The sequence below is a fragment of the Notolabrus celidotus genome, chromosome 22 (genome assembly GCF_009762535.1).
Source record: "Notolabrus celidotus isolate fNotCel1 chromosome 22, fNotCel1.pri, whole genome shotgun sequence".
Taxonomy (NCBI): Eukaryota; Metazoa; Chordata; class Actinopteri; order Labriformes; family Labridae; genus Notolabrus; species Notolabrus celidotus.
Genome location: NC_048293.1, coordinates 23,702,730 through 23,723,508, shown reverse-complemented (window position 1 = coordinate 23,723,508; position 20,779 = coordinate 23,702,730). Strand labels below are relative to the sequence as shown.

General features: G+C 41.6%; 1 long non-coding RNA gene across 1 annotated transcript; it reads left to right on the top strand.

The window, feature by feature from the left end:
• The first annotated feature begins 488 nt into the window (after nucleotides 1-488).
• LOC117805799 lies at nucleotides 489-19,710 on the top strand. Its single transcript, XR_004629525.1, has 3 exons — nucleotides 489-592; nucleotides 1,115-1,188; nucleotides 19,650-19,710. It is a non-coding gene; the product is annotated as an uncharacterized LOC117805799 (long non-coding RNA).
• The last annotated feature ends 1,069 nt before the right edge of the window (nucleotides 19,711-20,779 follow it).

Here is a 20,779-nt window from a genome sequence, read left to right as displayed (position 1 = left end):
GGCCCATGAGTGAACCAATTGGATGGAAAGCCTCAATGCTTCAAGAAGCTTCATCTCGCCATCACTACCGAAAACTCCCTTTCCCTCCACAGTTACCATGCTAACACACAAAGCTATTCCAAAAAGTAGCAGTACTCGTCGCTTCCTGGTTTTCTCCTTGGCAGGGGGTGGAGCCAAAGATTGCAGGAGGTCTGAACACCTGCTGAAGAGCTCCTGGATGAAACCATTAAGATACAGAGGGGGGATGCACTAAGTCATGCAGATGTATGTGACTATTCTTCATTGTGTGTTGTTGGTTTATCTGTTTATTTGATGTATTTTTGAAATGCACTCAACATGCGTTTCATTTTTTTGCATTGTGTCAGATTCTTTTATCAGTATTTGTTAAATCTTGTGCTTGCTGCCCCTCTTAATCTGGTCTAGTCCGTCTAATTTCCTGCAGCAGGGAGGGATTATAAGGCTGCTAGTTCCTCTTGGTGTAATTTGAAATTCTCATGAAGAATCACACGCTTCAGTTTGTGCTCTCTCTGCTTCACAAAGTAAAAACCACGTTAGAGGAAAGAGCACTGAATGAAGGAGGATGCTTCTCTGGGTGAGTGGAAGCTTAAAAAAAAAACGTCATAAAAATCTGATTAAATAGTCTGGAGTTAGGATTGGTTTACTTTCTGCAGTAACCGCTCTGAAATGTTTAGTTCCTCAATGATAAACTGAGTGTTTGGGTTTGCTGCAGCTGTGATTCACGCCTCTGACTCTGCATGTGGTTCATGGGTAATGTAGTATTTGAACCAATCAAACACTGCAGACACACAGAGAATACATGCTGTCTCTTCAGTGAAGCATGGCCGTCATAGACAAACCCGCTCGTGTGATTAATCCCAACGTTTCCGTCATTTAGCCGGCTGAGTTTAGGCGGTCAGCTGCCGACATTCTGTTCATAAAGCACACACAGTTTGAAGATATTGGCTGTTAAATATCTGACACATAATTTACTGAGCTATAAACTCTGGTGGACTTTCCAAAAATAAAACAAATCAAACAAAAGATTCAAAATGATGTGGTCAGAAACTGTTGCTCTCGGCTGTCTAACCCTCAAACAAACCATTTTCTCCTGAAGGGAAGGCCACCGATCATCGCCTGCAGGACGGCGGATCCACGGAGGGAAACACTCAGACATCAGCCCATCAACAGGTAAGTCTCAATCTCCTTCATGCAAAAGAAAGGGGACTTATATCTTCTTCTTTTCACTGTATTATAAAAGCCAAAGCTCGTACATGTTTTATGACCTTCATTCAAAAACGTCCCGAGGCTTCAGCGTGAAAAAACCTTTAAACTCAGCCAACATGTAGAACAGGGGTGTCCAAAGTACGGCCCGGGGGCCAATCGCGGCCCAAGGTCGATTTATTTATGTCCCCAAGCTTCCATCTTAAATTGTGTTATTTATAGCACAGAAATGAATCACATTCTAAATCATCTGTACATTTGCAGTTTCTTTCAAGCGCACAAACAAAACTAAAGTCAATCAAGAAATGTCTCAAAAAGCTTCATATGGACTCCCTGTCTAAATCAATAGCACTGGGAATTCTGCAAGACTGCATTAAAAAAGAAACACAAGAACCCTTAAAGCTGACAGGTTTTCAAATCAATGTTTTCATCATGATGTGAAAATGTTCTTGAAGAACACTTAAAGTTCAGAAGACACAAAAGAGGACACAAGACAAGATCAAAATTATGAAATTGTGCAGAAAAGGCAAAATTTGATGAATAAAAATTGTTCAGAATGCAGGAAAATAATTATTTAGTTCTTAAATTGTTGTCTGTTGGTCAGAAAAGTCTAAAAAACAACATGAAAAAGAAGTGTGATGAAATCCAGATTGTGATCCTGCCATAGAAAAATAATGATACAATATTTTTCCCACATTGCCCAACCCAAATGAAAAACATTTTCCTCCAGAAGAAGATAAAGTTTACGTGGCTTGAAGAGACCTGAGGACTACCTAGTTACTGTTTTATTGAGAAAATGTTTAATATAATTGTTATCAAATAGAGATTTCATATATAACTTTTATGATTACTCAGTCTCAGTAGGAGCCTAGCCCTGAGGTATTCTGACAGCATCAAATGTGTCCCTCTTTGAAAAAGTTTGGACACCCCAGATATAGAAGATCTAAATTAGTGTTTGTCCTGGTGATCAGTGAGCGACTGTGGTTTAGAAGAGAAAAGAAAATACTTCATGCTTTACATATATTTCAATACTTTTTCATATATTCCAGATGCTCTTTTAAATTTTTTAAATGATGCGTTTAACTTCTACAAGCTCTGGGGTTTCACTTTTAGTGTGTTATCGTGTCCTTTAAAAGGCTTTATCTTAGTGTCTTAAAAACTATGTAGACAAATTAATTCCACTTTCTGCAGCTTCATCTGACAATAAAGAACCTTAAAAATAAGAATAACAACACTTTATTGTTCACTCTTTAAATGCAAAAGGCAGACATGTGTTTACAAATAAGTGATGACTCATTTAAATTATGGAGCATACTTAAAAACCATGAAACATCAAACATGTAAATAAAATAATTCAGTCATCATGGAGTATCAGTTCAGAGATTACAGGGTGGGTGTCTCTAGGACAGCCTTGGACTGGTTTTCCTCATATCTTTTTGGAAGAACTTTTTCAGTTCATGCTGGAAAATATGTCTCATCAGTAGAAAACCTGTCCTGTGGTGTCCCAAAAGGTTCTGTCTTGGGCCCCATGTTGTTTTCTCTCTATCTGCTCCCCCTGGGGTATCTTATAAGAACTTTTAAAGACATCTCTTATCACTTCTATGCTGATGACATTCAGCTGTGCTTGTTGTCTATCCTGCTTGATTGTGTGGACTGTATAAAGCGCTGGATGGCAGAGAATTACCTTCAGGTGAATTCAGATAAGACTGAGGTTCTTATCTCAGCTCCTGACCGTGTTGTTCCTGAGGTGAAGAGAAGCCTTGGGTTTTTGTCCTCTGCTGTTAAGCCTGCCCGACGCAATCTAGAGGTCCAAATGGGCCAGGCCCTTAGCCTGGACCAGGATGTGAATAGTTTGGTACGTTCTTCCTTTTGTGTCCACAGCTGAGCTGGAAATGATTATACATGCTTTTGTGTCATCTTGCTTGGATTATTGTAATTCTCTCTTTACAGGTCTTAGCAATGCATCCTTGAACCAAATCATCTAGGAGATCTCATGTTACACCGATCCTCATTTCTTTGCACTGGTTTCCAGTTAAATGTAGGATCCAGTTTAAAATTCTTTTTGTTGTGTACAGAGCGCTCAATAGTCTACAGTCTACATTAGGGAGCTGCTTTAGCCTTTTAACTCCAGCAGGACTCTGAGGTCCTCTGATCAGGGTTTACTGGTTGGGCCTCGTACCAGGTTAAAAACTAAAGGAGACTGTGCTTTCCAGGTTGTTGGTCCTAAACTCTGGAACAGTCTCCCTCTGGAACTGAGAACTGTGGACACTGTGGACAGGTTCGAAAAGCAGTTGTAGACCTATCTGTTTAGACTTGCCTTTGTTTAATCTGTCTGTTTTTATGTCATGTTTTTGTCTGAATTTGCAATCACTGTTTTGCCTTTAAATGTTAATGTGAAACAGGTGGAAAGAACCTTTATGATGAAGCTGCTTTTTACAGTGTTGTGTGTTGATATAGCAGCAGTACCTTTACTTTTTACAGTGTAGGTCTGGTCCCCTTGTGGTGGCTCAGCTCAGGGTTGTCAGTGGGTTTAAGATCCCCTCCTCCTCCTCCTCCTCCTCCTCCTCCTCCTCCTCCTCCTCCTCCTCCTCCTCCGTGAACACTTGCAGTGGTCGGCTCTGACCCTCTCCTCAGATTTAAGACTCCTCGGTGGTTTTAAAGCAGCCGGGTGGGGGCTCTGGGGGGGCGGCTAATTGAAGTCAGCGGATGACGGGTGTGCTGTGATTTGTGTGGTGACAGGCGGTGTAATTACACGGCTGGTCAGAGGGAACATTACAGTAGTTAAGAGCTTTTTGGCGGCGCTAACTCGGCCAATAAAAGGATCCTTACACTTCAGTGTTTGTGAAGAGCGGGCAGAGCTGCCATGCTGCTGAATATAGGTTTGTTTGTGTGGGGGTGGGCATGAGCAATTTACATCTCTTTATCCCTCCTTTAAACAGGAAATCTCTGCAAGTATGTAACAAGAGGCTTCAGGAGCCAGTGATTTACAGAATGCAAAGAAGAGAGATGATAAACCTTTTCATGCAGCCGGAGGACTGACTCTGTTTTAACTCTATACACGCTGAAACCAAATCAGAATCACAAATACTACTTCACATAAAGACGCGGTTACTTCCTCACATACTTGATTGTCCTCTGAGTAAGGTCTGTCTTTTCCTCTTTACATATTCTGCACGATGCAAAGTGACAAAGCTCCAACATGCTCAACTCACCTGAAGAAGTGTAACACCAAAACACTTTGAATGAATGGAAATGAAGGACGAGTGAGACTTTGCTTTATTCATTATGTGTCTTTCCTTTTGGCCACTAGGGGGCAGCAGCTTGTCTCTATGATCCACTTCAAGAGTTAGTCTGGTTTTTCGTTTTTATCTGTACCGTTTAAAAAAAGTTTCAGAATGCATCATTTGATTGTTTCAGGGTTCAGATGTGAAACAGGCTTTGAGAACCTTGAACCTGAACCACTGAACCTCAGCCTTCAAGACTTATTCTCATATCTTTAAACTGTTGAGACATATTTTGGGGTCTGAATGATTCACGGGTATTTGAAAAGTTCTTGAATTGCCCCAAAAGTTCAGTAGATCCTGCAGCAGAAACTCAGACTCCACATTTATCCTGCATCGATCAAACTATAGGTCCTCTAAAGGGTCTTGATTCTGTCCCTGACAGGCTCAGGTTGTCTGATGATGTTACAGAGAGGATCCCTGCAGAGAGAGAGCTTCATGTGAAAGAGGAAGACCAAGACTCAGTCTTCACACAGCTCCCTTTATAAAGCTTCCAGACTAACACGTGAACTTCACCCGCAGAGCAGGACGGTTCTTCAGCCGCCTCAAAGCTCACTTTGTTATCGTTTGACAGCTACAGCACACATCATTGCCCACCTGTGTTAAATACTCGACACTGATTGGCCAAAACCCCATAAAGTGAGGGCAGCCTGAGGAGCTACTGGACCCCAAACCATCTCATTCCCCCTCTGCCTGTTGACACTGTGGTAAAAACGTTAGTGTGGTCTCAGGCTGGTCTTGGTCGTGGGGAAATAATGACAGTAAAAGGGCACAGATGTGAGAGCAGCCTGAGGAGCTGCTGGACACCAACCATCTCTGAGAGGGAGAAGTGGAGCAACATGCTGTCCTGGGATCCAGAGCTGGAGAGAGTATCTCTAAGCTGCTGATCTCTACAGAGTCACTGAAACCAGGAGAGGTAGAGATGACAGACACAATGTTCAAAGAGGAGACATTTGACTCATTTATTTTTAAGATTAATTCATCCCTCAGGAGGCTGATGAGAGACGTTTGCATGAAAGTGTTAACAACCGTGGAATCAGAAGGATACTATTTTTTGTGTTGGGCCAGCTCGCATAACCACCCGCTCACTATACATCATCCCTTACATGACAGAAATTGAACAAATCAAAGACATGGTCAAGACTCCCGTGGGATCCTTTCTGTAATGTGGTCTTACGGCCAAATTCCACCAGATCTGTATCCATGCACGGTCCGTCTCCAATCCGGATCTGATAGGTTTCTATTCTAGTCAATGTGTTAACTTCCACTGGATCCGCTCCGTTGCGTTCCGGCTGCATCTCTGATCCGGCAGGTCAGAGCCCTCCGGATTAAATACACATGACTTCTATTTTTGCCAGATGCCGGAGCACGACGCATCAATCTCAACAGAGCAGATGGAGCAGGACAGGAAGTCAGGCACCAAAACAAAATGAAAACATCCGGTTAATTTTCAAAATAAAACACTCTGTGTTATCAACAGATCGTATTTCACTTAACTACAACAACAAACCGTCATGATGAGCGGAGCCAGGCCTGGAGTCAACAGGTCAGAGGTTTTCAGAGGACCAGAAAGACAACATGGATGAGGAGAGGAGGAGGAGGATCCTTGATTCAGTGATTACCGCGGGAAAACCTCGGTCACATGACTCCAGCTGTCCGGCGGTCCTGCTCTGTGCTGCGTTCTGAAAATGCAACCGGAGGGTGTTGATGGACGAGAGAGCATGAAGCTGGACCACAGCGGATCGAGGATGGACCGGACACGGATCTGGTGGAAGTTGTGCGTTAGAAAAACAACCTGAGCCTGTCGGGGACAAAAACAAGACCTCTTAAAGGACTCATGTTGATCAGGGATCATGTTGCAGCAAATACAGCTGCATGGCTGCAATGGAACAAACTTCTGAAGCACCTTTTACCAGGAAGTAAACCTTTTGCACTGAGCTGTTTTATATTCAGATCCTGTTTGTTCTGAATAAATAACAGCATTTAGATGAAGATCCTCGTTTGAAATGGTGGTAAAGATAAAGCTGTCATGTCTCGTGTTAGCTGGTGACATAAATCAAAAGGGACTTTTAATCCTCTGGAGCTGTGTGGAAATGATGCTGCAGCGGTGAGGCAGTCAGCCGGCAGCTCCGTACTCTGCAGCCACATACTGGGTATTTAAATGTCTGTGGTGTTTCTCTGCAGCAGATTTTGAACATGTCTTTATGCGTGTCGGTGTATCCATGCAGCCCTAATGCAGCCTCAAGCCTCGGCTCCCTGGAAACATCCAGAGGCCAAAAAGATAGTCGCGGACAGAAAGAAAAACAAACTCCAAACCGCGCGTCATCCCAGTGAAATATGGTAATAATATAGGAGGAAGTTTACATTCTGTAAAAATATGCGTTATTTGTCTTAGCTTTGGTTTATGACTGGCTGAGCCGCCGTGATGAGGGAGGCCATTTTCTGAAATGTTTCTGGATGTGGACCACAGAGCGGCCAACACCCCTGTCTATCTTTAGAGCCGGGAATCCACCCAAGAGCTGTCAGTCCAGCCGCCAAATCCTCGACTGCTAAAACTCTCCAGACCCCCGAACACTAACAGCATCATTCAGAGACGTCCACCCGGCGGCCTCACACACACACACACAAACACACACAAACACACACGCAGGCTCTGATAGCGTCAGATGTGGAGGTATTTTGTTGAAGAGTAAATAAATCAGACCTCTGCATCATCAGCTGGGCTTACGTAAGAGCCGCTCGCCCACTGAACGTCGCTCAGAAAGACGGATAAATGAAAAACAACTTTCTGCAAAAGGAGCAAAGATTTATCTGCTCTGAAAGTTAACTCCATACCTAATTTTTCTTGGACTCCACCTTTGTTTTTCCAAGTGCTTGGAACTGTGCATAAAAAGGTCAAAGAAATAATGGTCGAGAGAAAAAAAACGACTTGTATTAAATTTGTGAAATAGAAAATTACTGCTGCTGAAAAACAGATTAATGGTTCTGGCTGTGGGCTTTGTGGATCTCTGGTTCTGTGCACTAAAGCACTTAATAAATCACAGCAGTACATACAAGGAATTAATAGGGATGGTGTGTTTTCATGGATTTGTGTTAGTGCCAAATCTCAGAGAGCCGATCTGGCCCCGGCTCTAATCTGTTTTTCAAAAGTCACCTGAGAAGCTGCTGCTGCCGAAGCCCTGCTCCTGAACCAAACAGAGCCGGAGCGCAGAGGCGATAATTTCCCCTCGTTAGAGATTGTTTAACACTTGCAGATAGAAAGGCAGAAGGATCAGTATCTGTGCATGAAGTCTGAGGTTTAATGCGAGGGTAAACGTCTGCACTGAACAGATTACTGATGCAGATATGAGAAAGTATTTGTCTTCTTTCTGTAAACACAGCTCAGCATGTGACTGATTCTGCTGCAGTGTTTCCAGAGATAAAGAGTGGAAGTTCTGTTTCCACGCTCCATATTTCTTCTCTCCAGGGACGCTCCCATCATCAGCAAAGTTAAGCCGAGCGAGTGGGCCGGAGTGCACCTCCCCCACCAGAATATTTGGGGATGTTTCTAGCTTTTAAAAAAAAACTCAGATTACTGAAGCTGTCCGGCCGTCGCCGCTGCAGTGACATCTTCCTTCGTCTGTATGCACGCTGTCCTTAGACGTGAGCAGTCCTCTGTTTTTACTCTGACTGCCTTTGTAACTTTACTTCTGACGGTGATGTGACGGACAGCGGGGAGAACCTGTGGAGTTTTCATCTGCTGTAACAGTCGTGACAAACTTTAACTTTGTTCACTCTGCACAAAACACAGCCGAGTGCGACGCTTTCTGTTTGAACCTAATTGTTGTTTTGATAATTCAGATCCTGAATTGAAGATGGCGGCGCTGCGTCTTGCTTAAGGAAGAAATCCTCAATACTCTTATATTTAGCAAAACAGGAAGTGTAAACAATAATACACATGATAAAATGAGGTTAACTTTGTCTGTAGCTTAAAAACTGTCTTGCAGTCCAGTGCACCAAAGAATGATTCTGATTTTATATGATATGATAAGCTCGTTTTAATTCAACATTAGTGTTAATTTAATATTCCCCAGATTTTATCATTTATTTCAGTGCTTACAGATTTTTTAAAAATGTTTCTCTTGATGTTTGACGTCTACCAAAAACAATATTACTCTGCTATTTAATATTTCATGCATGCAAAACTAAAATAACTCCAAACTTTGCAAACCAGAATTCATCCTGACCTTGAGTCTGGCCCAAGCGGCAACCTAAACAAATTACAACCAAGCTGTTGGAAAATAATCTGAGGCGGAAATGCAAACTGCAGTTCCATGAGTGTCCACACGAGGCAGGCTGCAAATTCCATGTTCACTGCTAAAGATAATATTATTTTCAGGATGTTATTTTTTATATAAAGCTCATCTGTTTGAACGATATCGAGGTGAAAAGTCATGCATATATTTGCCTTGAAGTGGAAGGGAAAGAAACTGCAGTTCTTCAGGTGTCCACTAGAGGCTGTCTTCAAAACAAAGGGAGTCCCCATTAGAGCCTGTTACATTGTGCGATCAAGCGGCAACCTCCGGTCTCAAACTATGAAGCCCATGCGGAAGTGTTATAAACTGCAATTCATCGAGAATCCACTTGAGGCTGGCTGCAGAAACACCAGAAACAACATAGACATGAATGGGAAAAAGACGATCTTTGCAGCATTAATAAACATGTTAACAGCCTGGTTCAAAAAACGGCTTGGCCCTACAAAGCTAATCTCTCTATCGGCACACACTGTACGGGGGGTGAATTTTTTTCAGAAGATATTAAGACTACGAGTTTTCGCCCAAATAAGGACATGACTGACTTGACTTCCTGTCGGGAACACATAGCTGTTGGCTAAGAGACTCAAACTCCGCCTCTTTACGTCACACTCTGCCTGGTTGAGTTCCGCATTTCCAATATGGCTGCCACTGTCGATTGGCAGCTCTCAGGAACAGATGGGTGACATCACGGATACTACGTCCATATTTTATACAGTCTATGGTCCGTCCTCTCCAGAGTCAAGAGTACCGTAAACATCTGAGCTAAGTGGGAGGTACGTGCCGGGCCAGTGGGTGGCGCTGAATCTAACATTAATGATGATGTTTGATAGAGGAAGCATCAAGCTGACTGTCCTAGGCTGTTTTCGAAACTGCCTACTTTACTGGCAGTACGTACTGATTTGGCCAAAATTCAGGTGTAAGCAGTATGTGAACAAGAGCAAAATCTGCAGTATGCTAAAACTCCCTGGATGTCTACTGATTCAGGAACATGTCTCAGTATGCATCGGACCAGTCTCCCACGCGTACTGTTTCCCACAATGCACAGCGCTCATTCCACTTTTTCTTTTTTCTTCTTTTTTTGACGGGGGAACTCAGTTTTTAGGTGCTGTGAAAATTATTAAATACCATATAAACCACTTCTTACCTTTTTAAATCATAAGTGGATGCTAAAGAAGCAGTTTCTCTATCAGCTTCGCCGTTGTTTACTTCCACTTTCCAAAACCAGACAACTGGCCCAGCGTACTGTAACACAGATCGAACAGAACAGTCATGGGGGCGGCAGTAGCTCAGTCCATAGGGACTTGGCATGGGAACCGAAGGGTCGCTGGTTCGAGTCCCAGCATGGATGAAGCTTGGCAAGTGGACTGGTGGCTGGAGAGGTGCTGGTTCACTTGCCTGGGCACTGCCGAGGTGCCCTTGAGCAAGGCACCGAACCCCCAACTGCTTGGGGTTCGATGGTTGTTGGCAATATCCTCACTCTGACATCTCTCCCAAAGTGCATTTCCACTGCATGTGTGTGCATGATTGTATGTATATATACCAAAAAAACTGTGAGTGTAGCATGACCAAAAAAACAACACGAGTGAAAAAGTTGAATTTCCCCCCTGGGCATTAATAAAGTACGTTTCTTTCTCTTCTTTTTCTACATACTAAATTCAAACACAGTATGTAGTCGGCATTACCTACTGTTTACTACATTAGTAGGTAGAATGTAGCAGGACATTTTGAAAACAGCCCTAGTGTTGATCTTTAAAACATCGGACCAGACAGAGCATGCCTTACGCAAAGCAACGGTGAGCATGACGACGCCATGATTAGATTAGAAAATCTTTATTGTCCCCAAGGGGCAATTTGTGTCGCAACAGCAATCCACACATCCTTATACATACAAGCAATACACACAAGTTCACAAATCAATTCAAGTATGTATCCATATAACTTAACCCCCGTGGATGACATCATTCTTCCTGTGCATGAGACCAAGGTAAGGTCCTACAGCTTGTTTAAAAGCCCAACAGCTGAGGGCACAAATGATCTAAGATATCGGTTCCATCTTGCCCTCCTAGTGTAAGTGAGCCTCCTCCCTGTTGGCAAAAGTCTAAACTCTGAAAAAAGGGGGTGGTGAGGGTCTTCAAGGATGGCCTTTGCATTTGATAGAGATGGCCAAGATTATTAAGATTAGTGCCAAAGGTCTTTCGGCAGACTTTGACAATGTAATCTAACCTGTTTTGGTTAAAAATGCACGTTCACACAGACGCACAGAAACCTGATTTCATAAATCAGCTTCTCAAAGAGAGTCTCAGGGATCCCTGAAGTCGAGAGTGTAAAAAAAAACATGACCACGTGACATTAATGTTGCTTTTAATGAGTGATTAACTTTAAATAACCTCATCACTCTGCAGACCTGAGGTGTGCTTTCTGTAAATAAGTCATTGTTTCCATAAAGTGCTATAAAAATATTCTGCTGCCGTGTTGTGGAGTCTCCATGTCGACTACTTTTACGCTCATTTTGTGATTAAATGTATAATTAAATTTAAGTGACTCAGCTTAGTTGGAAACAAATTATGGGTATGATTTCATCGATTCCTGCGTCCCCGGATCGAGAGCCAAATCCACTCGGTTTACATATTTTGGACACGTGAATTTGAGAAGGCAGCATTATTCTCCTTTTCCAGGATGTAAGCTGAAGCATCTCGAGGTGACAGTCGACGCTGTGAGCACAAACCGCAGGACGTCCTGGATTCAAACACTCGGTCACAGTGACGGATCGAGCGAGGCTTCGGTGCAATATTGTTTTGTGTCACCCTTTAAATCACTGTTGGTTTTAATATTTGACCGGGCAATATTTTTCCCTTATAAACACTATATGATCACAAATCATGACAACATCACAGATCTGAGCATGAGCGGAGTGTAAACATCGTGCTCTAAGACAGAGAGGCGGTTTGTTCCTGCAGAGCATGAATCAATCTGAGTTTACATGTGACACAAATTCTGTTTTGATCATCGTCAGCTGAAAAACTGAAATATTTCACACATTTATAAATGCTTTACAACTACTGCAACCCACAGTTTATGATTCTCAGTCCGTGTGGAGGGGTTTGTGTCCCTCCAGTCTCACATCTGGACATGAGCGCTGCTGGCTCCGGCTGCTCTTCAGAGTCCCCTCACTCTCTCTCAGTGATATGAGAAGAATCATCTCCCCGTGTGTCTGAGCACCTAAACGCCATCACTCATTGTTGGCACACAGATATCTTTAAAGGGAAACAGGGTATTTGAACGTTAATACTCTTAAGTCTAAGTGGTTGCTTTATTATATTCCCGCCCTGAATTCAGCGGTGATGGCACTGATAGCATGCAGATAACTTCCCTACGCTCTGTAAATTCATTCAGTCATACATGAATGATTCATAGATTAAATACCATGATCATGTATATGCAGTATCTACAAAACAACAACACAAAGCCTGGCTGCAGCACAACAAATACTACAGATGCATAACTACAGATGATGATGAAGAGACATCTCAGTGTTTTAACATTTCTCTGATCCTGTTTTTTCTCCTGGAACGAACATGTAAAATGAGAGGAGACATTTCCCTCGGCTCACTTTGCTTTGCACTGATGCATTGATGCATCATGTCGCAGTTCCAGTAATATTTGAGAGGGCACACATGGACTGTTTGGTGGCTACGCTGCCTCCATCATTCATTAAAACACTTCAGAAACAGGGACAGGTTGGTACAGGCTGGAGAGATCCAGGGCTTTATTTGGATGCTGTTTGATGCACTATAAAGAAGATTCACATCTAAATAAAAACATCTAGTTTGTAAGGTTATTGTTTTTTGACTTGCCTGATTAATAATATAAATATTAGTGTTGTGCTAGTAAATCATTTCCTCTTCATCATCTGCAGTCTGTACGTCTGTCTCCCTTCATTTGGTTTGTTCATTAGCTCAAACATGCAAAAGTAAAATCAGATGCGTTCAGTCTGCAGGCTGCACGACGCCATCCTGTCTCATGATTCAAAGAAACGTTCTTCATTCTTTAAAAAGAAGCTGCTCTCTCAGCCGGCACCCAGACGTTCCCGTTCCTCAGCTCTTCCCACCTGGACCTGAACGCCGTGCGGCGTTTCCCCTCTTCCTGCAGTAACTTGAGCCGCAGCATCATGTGGTGCAGATCATCAGAGAGCACATTCACACACCTCACTGTTTCAATTATACTCAGGACCTGGAAGACCGCACCCTGGAGTATTCCACAGCTTGAGTCCTGTGTTTCTGAAGGTGAATTCCATTTGAATCTTTGTTCACATTTTTTTTATAGAACCTTAAATGTGAATATTGGCTCGTGAGAATAATAATAAGTCATAAGTTTAAATTGTTTGTGCTGAGGTTCACATTAAATACAGACAGGAGCAGCAGCAGCCTCTCTGACGGCTGCATGTCTGAGCCGCATAAATCCCCCAAATAATAAAACAATATTTGATCAAATCCTGACATTTACTTTGCTTCTTTAAATCAATTTAATGTCTTTTAATATTTGTATATGATTAGTTTTTATACTCAGTTAACAGCAGGACTCTTCTAAAATCTCCTTTTTTGACAAAAACTACAGAAAGCTTTAAAACTGATGAACGAAGAGAAAGCTGCAAGAAATGAATCTAATGAATCTAATGAATACAAACATCACCTCTCTGGTGGTGTGTTTGTATCTAGAGATGCTGCAACCCTGCAGAAAAGTTTAAATCAAATTTCAGAAGATTAAGATCCACCCAGGACGACACAGCTGCTCACAGCTCCTCTTTGTGGTCCTTTTTTTTTTAATATCATATTTTATAATAATAAACAAAATCTGCCATGCAATACATTACTCACAGTTCAATATATGCTGCTCTGTACCTGAATGCATGCTTGCCATGTTACCGTGGAGGCCTGAATCTCCTGCACTGAAGAATTTCTTTGTTTTGTAGTATATTCTGTTATGAGAGTAAAAGCTTTCTATATTTTTTAACACTTAAATAAAACAACTCAGCCCTCAGATAACAAAGCTTCTGTATCAGACAGATCATCCCGTGTTTTCAGCTGCAGCACTTCTCCGTGCTCTGTTCTTTGTCGTATGAAACTCTGTTGATGTTTTGCACAGTGTGTGTGTGTGTTTGCTGTGTCCACCTGTGGTCAGCCGTGTGGGCAGCTCTGCAGTCAGCTCTGCAGTCAGCTCTGATCAGAATGAAGCCGTGAAGCTGTCAGTCTGCACGTCTGCACATCTGCACAGCACCGACACTAAGACAGCTTTAATAATCACGAACAATCATCATCATCATCATCATCATGCTGTGATCCACGTTACAACACAAGTCTCCGGCTCATTGTTAGTGTATGAACATGTGTTCTGTGGAGATGTGCTGCTTTGTTGAACATGCTTCTATAATGTGAATGGATTGCAGAGGCGTCAGTATGCGTTGAGTTATTTGAAATCACTCCCTTCGCGTCGCATTGTCAGAAGAAGTCCAGCATGTTTTTAAACTGTATCACAAAACCTAAATGGAAGACTCCAGGATCGGTGTGTGTTCCAGGACAGATTATCCTCTGTGCAATAATGCTGCAGAGCTGCTAAGTAGCACATCTCGATGGGTAGCTATATTTGATGGAACACCGGCACCAACATGTTCCTTTTTTTTTTGTTAAAAAGACGTCACACATTATTTTATCCTATTTACAAAGCAAAAGCGTCTCAACAACATGAAGTATTAAGTTTTAAAATCTAATGTGGGACAGAAGTGTCCGGTGACGTGATCACAGCTGGGAGAACACAGGACTTATCATCCATGCTGTTATGATTTCATCGTAGTTACCCTGAAATGTAAATTATTTTTCTAAAGTCCTTCTATCTCCAGATAAAATATATTTACAGTTTTCTAATTTTAATGAAAACGTTACTGACAGAAAAGAGAGCCTGAGGCGAGTGTACAGTAGAGACGGCGCCTGCAGCAGCTGATACGAGCTGAAACTGATCAGGGAGTTTCAATCATCACTGATAAAGACTCCTCGACTGTCCTGAGATATGCTGCTGAAGTCATGTGTGATAATATGAACTTGCTTCAACTTCTATCTGATTTTATAATTATGTTATATAAAAAAGAAAGGCTCTGTTATCTCAGAACAAGGAAAAATAAACATAAGTTCTTGTAAGATGGAGTGTTAGTGATGGATTAGATGGAAAAGTCCGAGTATTCAAGATTAAAGTCGTGATTCACAGTTGGTGTTATTTTAAAGGAGAATATCAGAGCAGACGGCTGTTTGCACTGAAATTGAGCAGAGTGTGAAGTTTCTCTTTTGTCTCATCGTATCTGAACTCTAAACCTGAAATCTCTGGTTGTTGTTTTCCTTCAATGACACCCTGATCCTGCGCCAGAATCTTGAGTTCAACATGTTTGAAAAATGGCCACACTGGGCTTCCGTACAATCGGTGCACATCAGCTCAGCAGAGTTATAAAGAGACAGACGATGAAGACTTAAAAACTGCACCCTCTGCACTTTAACTGAAACACACACACACACTGACCAGACAAGGACTAACATCTCTTTGTCTCTCAGTCCAGTTTGTGCAAACACGAGCATCACAAAGGCTGTAAGTTCTGTCTCTCTCATTCTCTGTAGAGAGCTGCAGGACGTCTGCAGAGAAATCAGTTCATGAAAACACGCACACAAGATCCCCTCATGATTCAGTCTCTGACCTCTCTGACTCAGCGTCCTGCTTCACCCATCAGGGAGGTTTTTCTCACCCTGGTCGTCTAAATGTTTCTTTGCTTGAAAAGCATCTACAGAGCTGCAGTTATGATTCATTTAAACCATGAGCAGATGCACATAACCCCGTTACAACCAGCGCCATTGGAGCATGCTAGCAGTCCCATGCTGCTGCAGAACGATGTGGTGTGCTCTCTCTGCAGAGGGGAGACCAAGGACTCGATTAAAGCTGCAGTAAGCGGCTCTTCAACCTTGATTTTATTTGTTCTGTTTTTTGTTGAATTTCAATCAAGATGCCTCGAGGTGAAATCTTGTACTCCATGATTTATGATGAAGAAAATATTTGTGATCTGATGGTTTTTATAGCTGACAAGTGAGCTAAGCTGAATTCACAAGACAGACTTTACAAAATAAAACATGGAGCTCACAGACGTTAGTTTTAAAGAGAGATATTTTGTCTGTCGTTGTCGTCTGTGTGGAAAAAATCAAAGGTGCACAAAAACATCCTCATGTCTGGAGGAGTTAAATATCCAGCTGTGCATTAAGACTGCAGAAACCAAACACTGACTCCAGTGAGCACATAGAAGTATATTTATATTTTTGCACGTGATCAAAAAATCAGACAGATTTCTGTTTTCCCGTCTGCTGCTGATGTGAGTGATTAGTCACTCTAACGCTGAGGCTTGGATCTCTGCTCCTCCTGCAGCTGAAGGATCAGTTTGTCTTCCTGTAGACTATTCTGCTTTCACCAAGTTAATCTTAATTTAAAGTCCGTCATGTCTCCCTCTCTAACCTGCGTGACCCAAACATCTGAAGAGCTGTTCATGCAGCGCTCTGAATAAAAACATCTTTTTAAATAGTGTCACACACTTCCTTCTTGCCTCTTTAATAATCCCACAGCCGTTCTCTCGTACGCAGGGATTTCTCAAACCTGTAATGTTTGTGTTGTCACATGCAGGCTGGGATATTGAGGAAGGATTGCTGTTACATTTTTACCATCAGGTGTTTCTTCAGACGTTTTTTAAAAACCCATCAGACTCTGCTGATGCTTTCAGTGCTGCAGCCCGGCTCAAAGCGGGCTCTGTGAATCTGCATCAGTCAGATGTTGAGCAGAAAATCAAAACAGAAAACTGAAAGAATTAAAATATGGTGGCTTCCAGCAGGATCCTGTCTCTGCTGTGTTTCAGCTGATATAAATAACACTCTGCTGGAATATGGGATTGTTTGCTTTTTATTTTTTGGCAGAGAAACGTTAAACATCAAAAGTCTGAGTATCTGTTGGCTGTCAGCAGCTTCACCTCTCTTTAACTCTGGCAGGTTGTGTGAGGATGCTATCCTCTGAGAGCACAAATCAGTAACCATCTGATGTATTCCTGTTTGCAGTGATTTACTGTTTCACTGATTTTTAATGCAGCTTATCTGTTTTTATCTAACAACAACACTGAATGGATGTAAACCTGGAATACACAATGTCTCAGCTTTCACTTCAGAGAGCTTTAAAGGGCTGAGATGTGGAAGTGAGTTAAAGAGCAGAGAAACACACAATGCCTCTGGATCGCTCCGTGGAAAACTTTGACCAACAACACGTCTGACTGACGATCATTTTCACTGCTTCAGTCTCTGACAACGACAACGCTTACTCCAGGAGTGACTAACATACCCTGCTCTAACTGAGGGAGTCCAGATTATTCCATCAGGCTGTTTAAACTTTAACCATCGAATTAATCTGGGAATTCATTCAGAGACGAGTAATCAATAATTTCCTTTGAATCAAGTAATTCAGCAAACCAGCTGCTGGGCTCCAGATGTGCTGGCTGATTTTTCAGGGTAAAGACACAGTTAGTAGATTTAGTTCAGACAGATTTCCATCAGATTATTAAATATTCTAAAAAATAAAATCTATAGTTTGATCATTCTGAGTTGCAGGGCTGGGAATTTAAAAAATACACCAACAACAAAACTCTAAACACAAACTCAACCTTTCATTTTTATTATAATTCTTACTCTCATTTTGATACTAGGTTTATTCTTTTTAATCCAGTGAAGCATCCAGTTCTCTTTTTATTCACACTTCCCTCTGATCCTGCAGACTGCACACAAGGATCAAATTATAATCTGAGTAATGAGGCCAAAACGCTCAATAAGTACAATCTTATTTAAATCCCTCTAAATCTACCCTGAGGCAGACAAACAGCACATTCAAATACCTTTTTAAAAATCATGAATTATATTTAAAGTCGGCTTCTCTCCCCTTCTCTGCAGACTGTGAAGCTTTGATGAGTTATTGTTGCAGATTTCAGGGAACACACCTGTATGTGCTGCAGATTATTAAACCTCTCTGCTGTAAATTAGACCGTTTTTAAATCTGAGTTATTTTGACATTATTATAAATCTGTAAATTCAAACACATATTTAACTGATGATCTACATTAGAGGTGGTCCTTTTAGTGGGGCGGATTATTAGACATAATGTAGTCCAGAACACAGAGTGACTCTGACCTCAGCAGTAAACCAGCGTGTCGTTCACTGTGAACATTACAGAGTCATAAAGCAGAATGAGGATCAGCTGGTGTTTCATTAGTTTACATGTGAGTCTGATAAAAACACAGAGCAGGGTGTGAAGTCTTTATGACTCCACATCACAACTAGTCTTAACCCTCCTGTTATGTAGCGGGTCAAATTGACCCTTTTTAACCCTCCAGGAACAGCAATAATGTTCCTGGGTCAATTTAACACGGGGCATATTCAATTATCCAAAAGTGTCAGAACCCAAGAAAATCCCAATAAACATTTTTTTAATCTCATTATTAACTCCATTACTAACCACTTGAATCAATATTTAGTGCAATGGTGTTCTTTAATTCTAACAAATCATGGTTTAATGAGGATATCTCACTTGTTTTTTATGAAAATTCATTTTAAAAGGGTGTGTGTGTGCGTTTGTGTATGAGTGGGAGGAAATATGTCACACAGTTGCAAAGAAACAACTCGTATTTGACACTTCTGACCCCTTTCAGCCTCCACTTTGACTGCCGGGTCAAATTGACCCACAAACAGTATATCTATAAACATGCAGGGGGGGGGGGGGGGTTGCAAATATGTGAAATCAACCATTTTCATTTTATATGTTGGTTTCACTTATTAAGTCAAGCAGAAGAACTTTCATACCGAAAAAATACTTTTAACAATTTTTGGGGGATTTTTGAACTTTAAAAAGGGTCGATTTGACCCGCAACATAACAGGAGGGTTAAAGTCTACTTCAGGCAATATATGCCTTCCAAACCAGCTAAATGCAGAACAAAAATCTGGGCAGCATGTGACAGAGTGTTACTTTATCAAAATCACTTCATAAAAAAATCCAAAATCAAAATGTAAAATAAAATAAACAAAAATCTATGTCATGTAAAACTTTTGTATTTATTTGTAGGTCCATTAAAAAAATGTTAAACATTAATTTTAATGAAAAATTAGTGAATTATCCTCATTGAACCATGATCTGTGAGAATTAAAGAACACCAGTGGACCACATCTTGATTTAAATGGTTAGTAATGGAGAAAAAAAAAAAAAATTTTTTAAGTGTTTATTGGGATTATTTCGGTTCTGACACTTTTGGATAATTGATTATACCCAGAAACATTATTTCTGTTCCACAGAAAGGAACATAACAGGAGGGTTAAAATGAACCTCAATCAACTCTAGAAGCTCAGAGACACCGTTTATTTCTTTCACTGCGGGTTTCCATCCACTGTTTACTCGATTAGTCGATCAGCTGCTCACTCCAATTGATTTAAAGCGTTGAAGTTTCATGAAAGCTCATAAGATAATAATTTTCACCATAATTAAGACTGATATTTATTTTGTTTTCTGCCACAGATTCATGAGAACCTGAGATATCATGAAGTTTAATTATCCAGAGAACACTTTAAATGTTTTTCATATTTAAAGAAAAGTTTACAACTAATCGATGTGTCTTTAGTCTCCATGTGACTCTGATAATGAAGAGTTCAAGAGAAAATAATACCTGTTGATTTATGTCTCCTCACACACACTCTGTCGTAAAGCTGTTTACTGTTTAACATTGAAACTAAACTCTGCTGCTTCCTGCAGGGACGCAGGCAGATCTAATGTTAACCATTTAAACACACAGTCGATCTGGAGGTTCCTGCAGGTGAGGTAACCTTCATTTCTCTCATGAAGCTCTGAAACATCCGGTTTCATCGCCCTCACACTTTTCTTTATTGAACCTTTATTTTACCAGGTAAGTCAACTGAGCCCAACCAATTCTCATTTGCCAACCTCCTGTCCCCTATCACCAAGTCCAAGCACCGCACCTTGGGGGACAGAGCCTTTGCCATCGCTGCCCCAACTCTCTCCCTCCACACATCCGCAACTCTGACTCTCTCCTCTCATTTAAAAACAACCTCAAGACCTACCTGTTCCAAAAAGCATACAACACATGACCTCTCCACCCCCCCGCCCCACCTCTGTCCCTGTTTTGTTTTATTTATATGTTTTAGTTTTCACCTTATGTAAAGCGACTTTGAGTATTAAGAAAAGCGCTATATAAATTCTATGAATTATTATTATTATTATTATTTACAATAACGAGCTGGGCGAAGAGGCAACACAGGTGGCATGACAATAAATCAAAAACCAGAGACTCTTAGACAGAACAATACAAAAAAATGACAGGAGTGAACAACTTAAAAGCAAATACGTTTTTGAAAGTGAGTGGACTGAGGGAGGTCAGCTTTAGGGATTGGTGCGCGTAAAAACTGGAAGGAGGTGCGACCAAAGGAGGTCCGGGCTTTGGGTGTGATAAGGTTAGTAAAGTTACTTAAGCGCAGGCTAAAGTTTGACTAGTAACTGTGGATATAACAGGGGTTTACCAGTGAGGGATTTATAAATGAATAGAAACCAGTGTGTTTGCCTGCGAGAGCGGAGTGGAGGCCAGTTCAGCTGAGAGTACAGGGGACGGATAGCAGCGTGGGGAGTGTTGTGAGCTCTGTCATCTTAACCAGAATCTGTTGATCAGAGTGTGTGAAGGAGGATTTGTTACAATAGAGAGAACCTATGTCGTGTGACTGCATGCAGTGATCAGACCAGGCGTGCTGTGTTCAGGTGTAACACCGACCTGAGACCGACTAACCGGGTCAGACCACAGAGACCGGCCTGGGGCGCGTGGTGGGGCCTGAGAGCCCGTGGAAATATATTTAAAAAATGAGCCCACGCGTGGA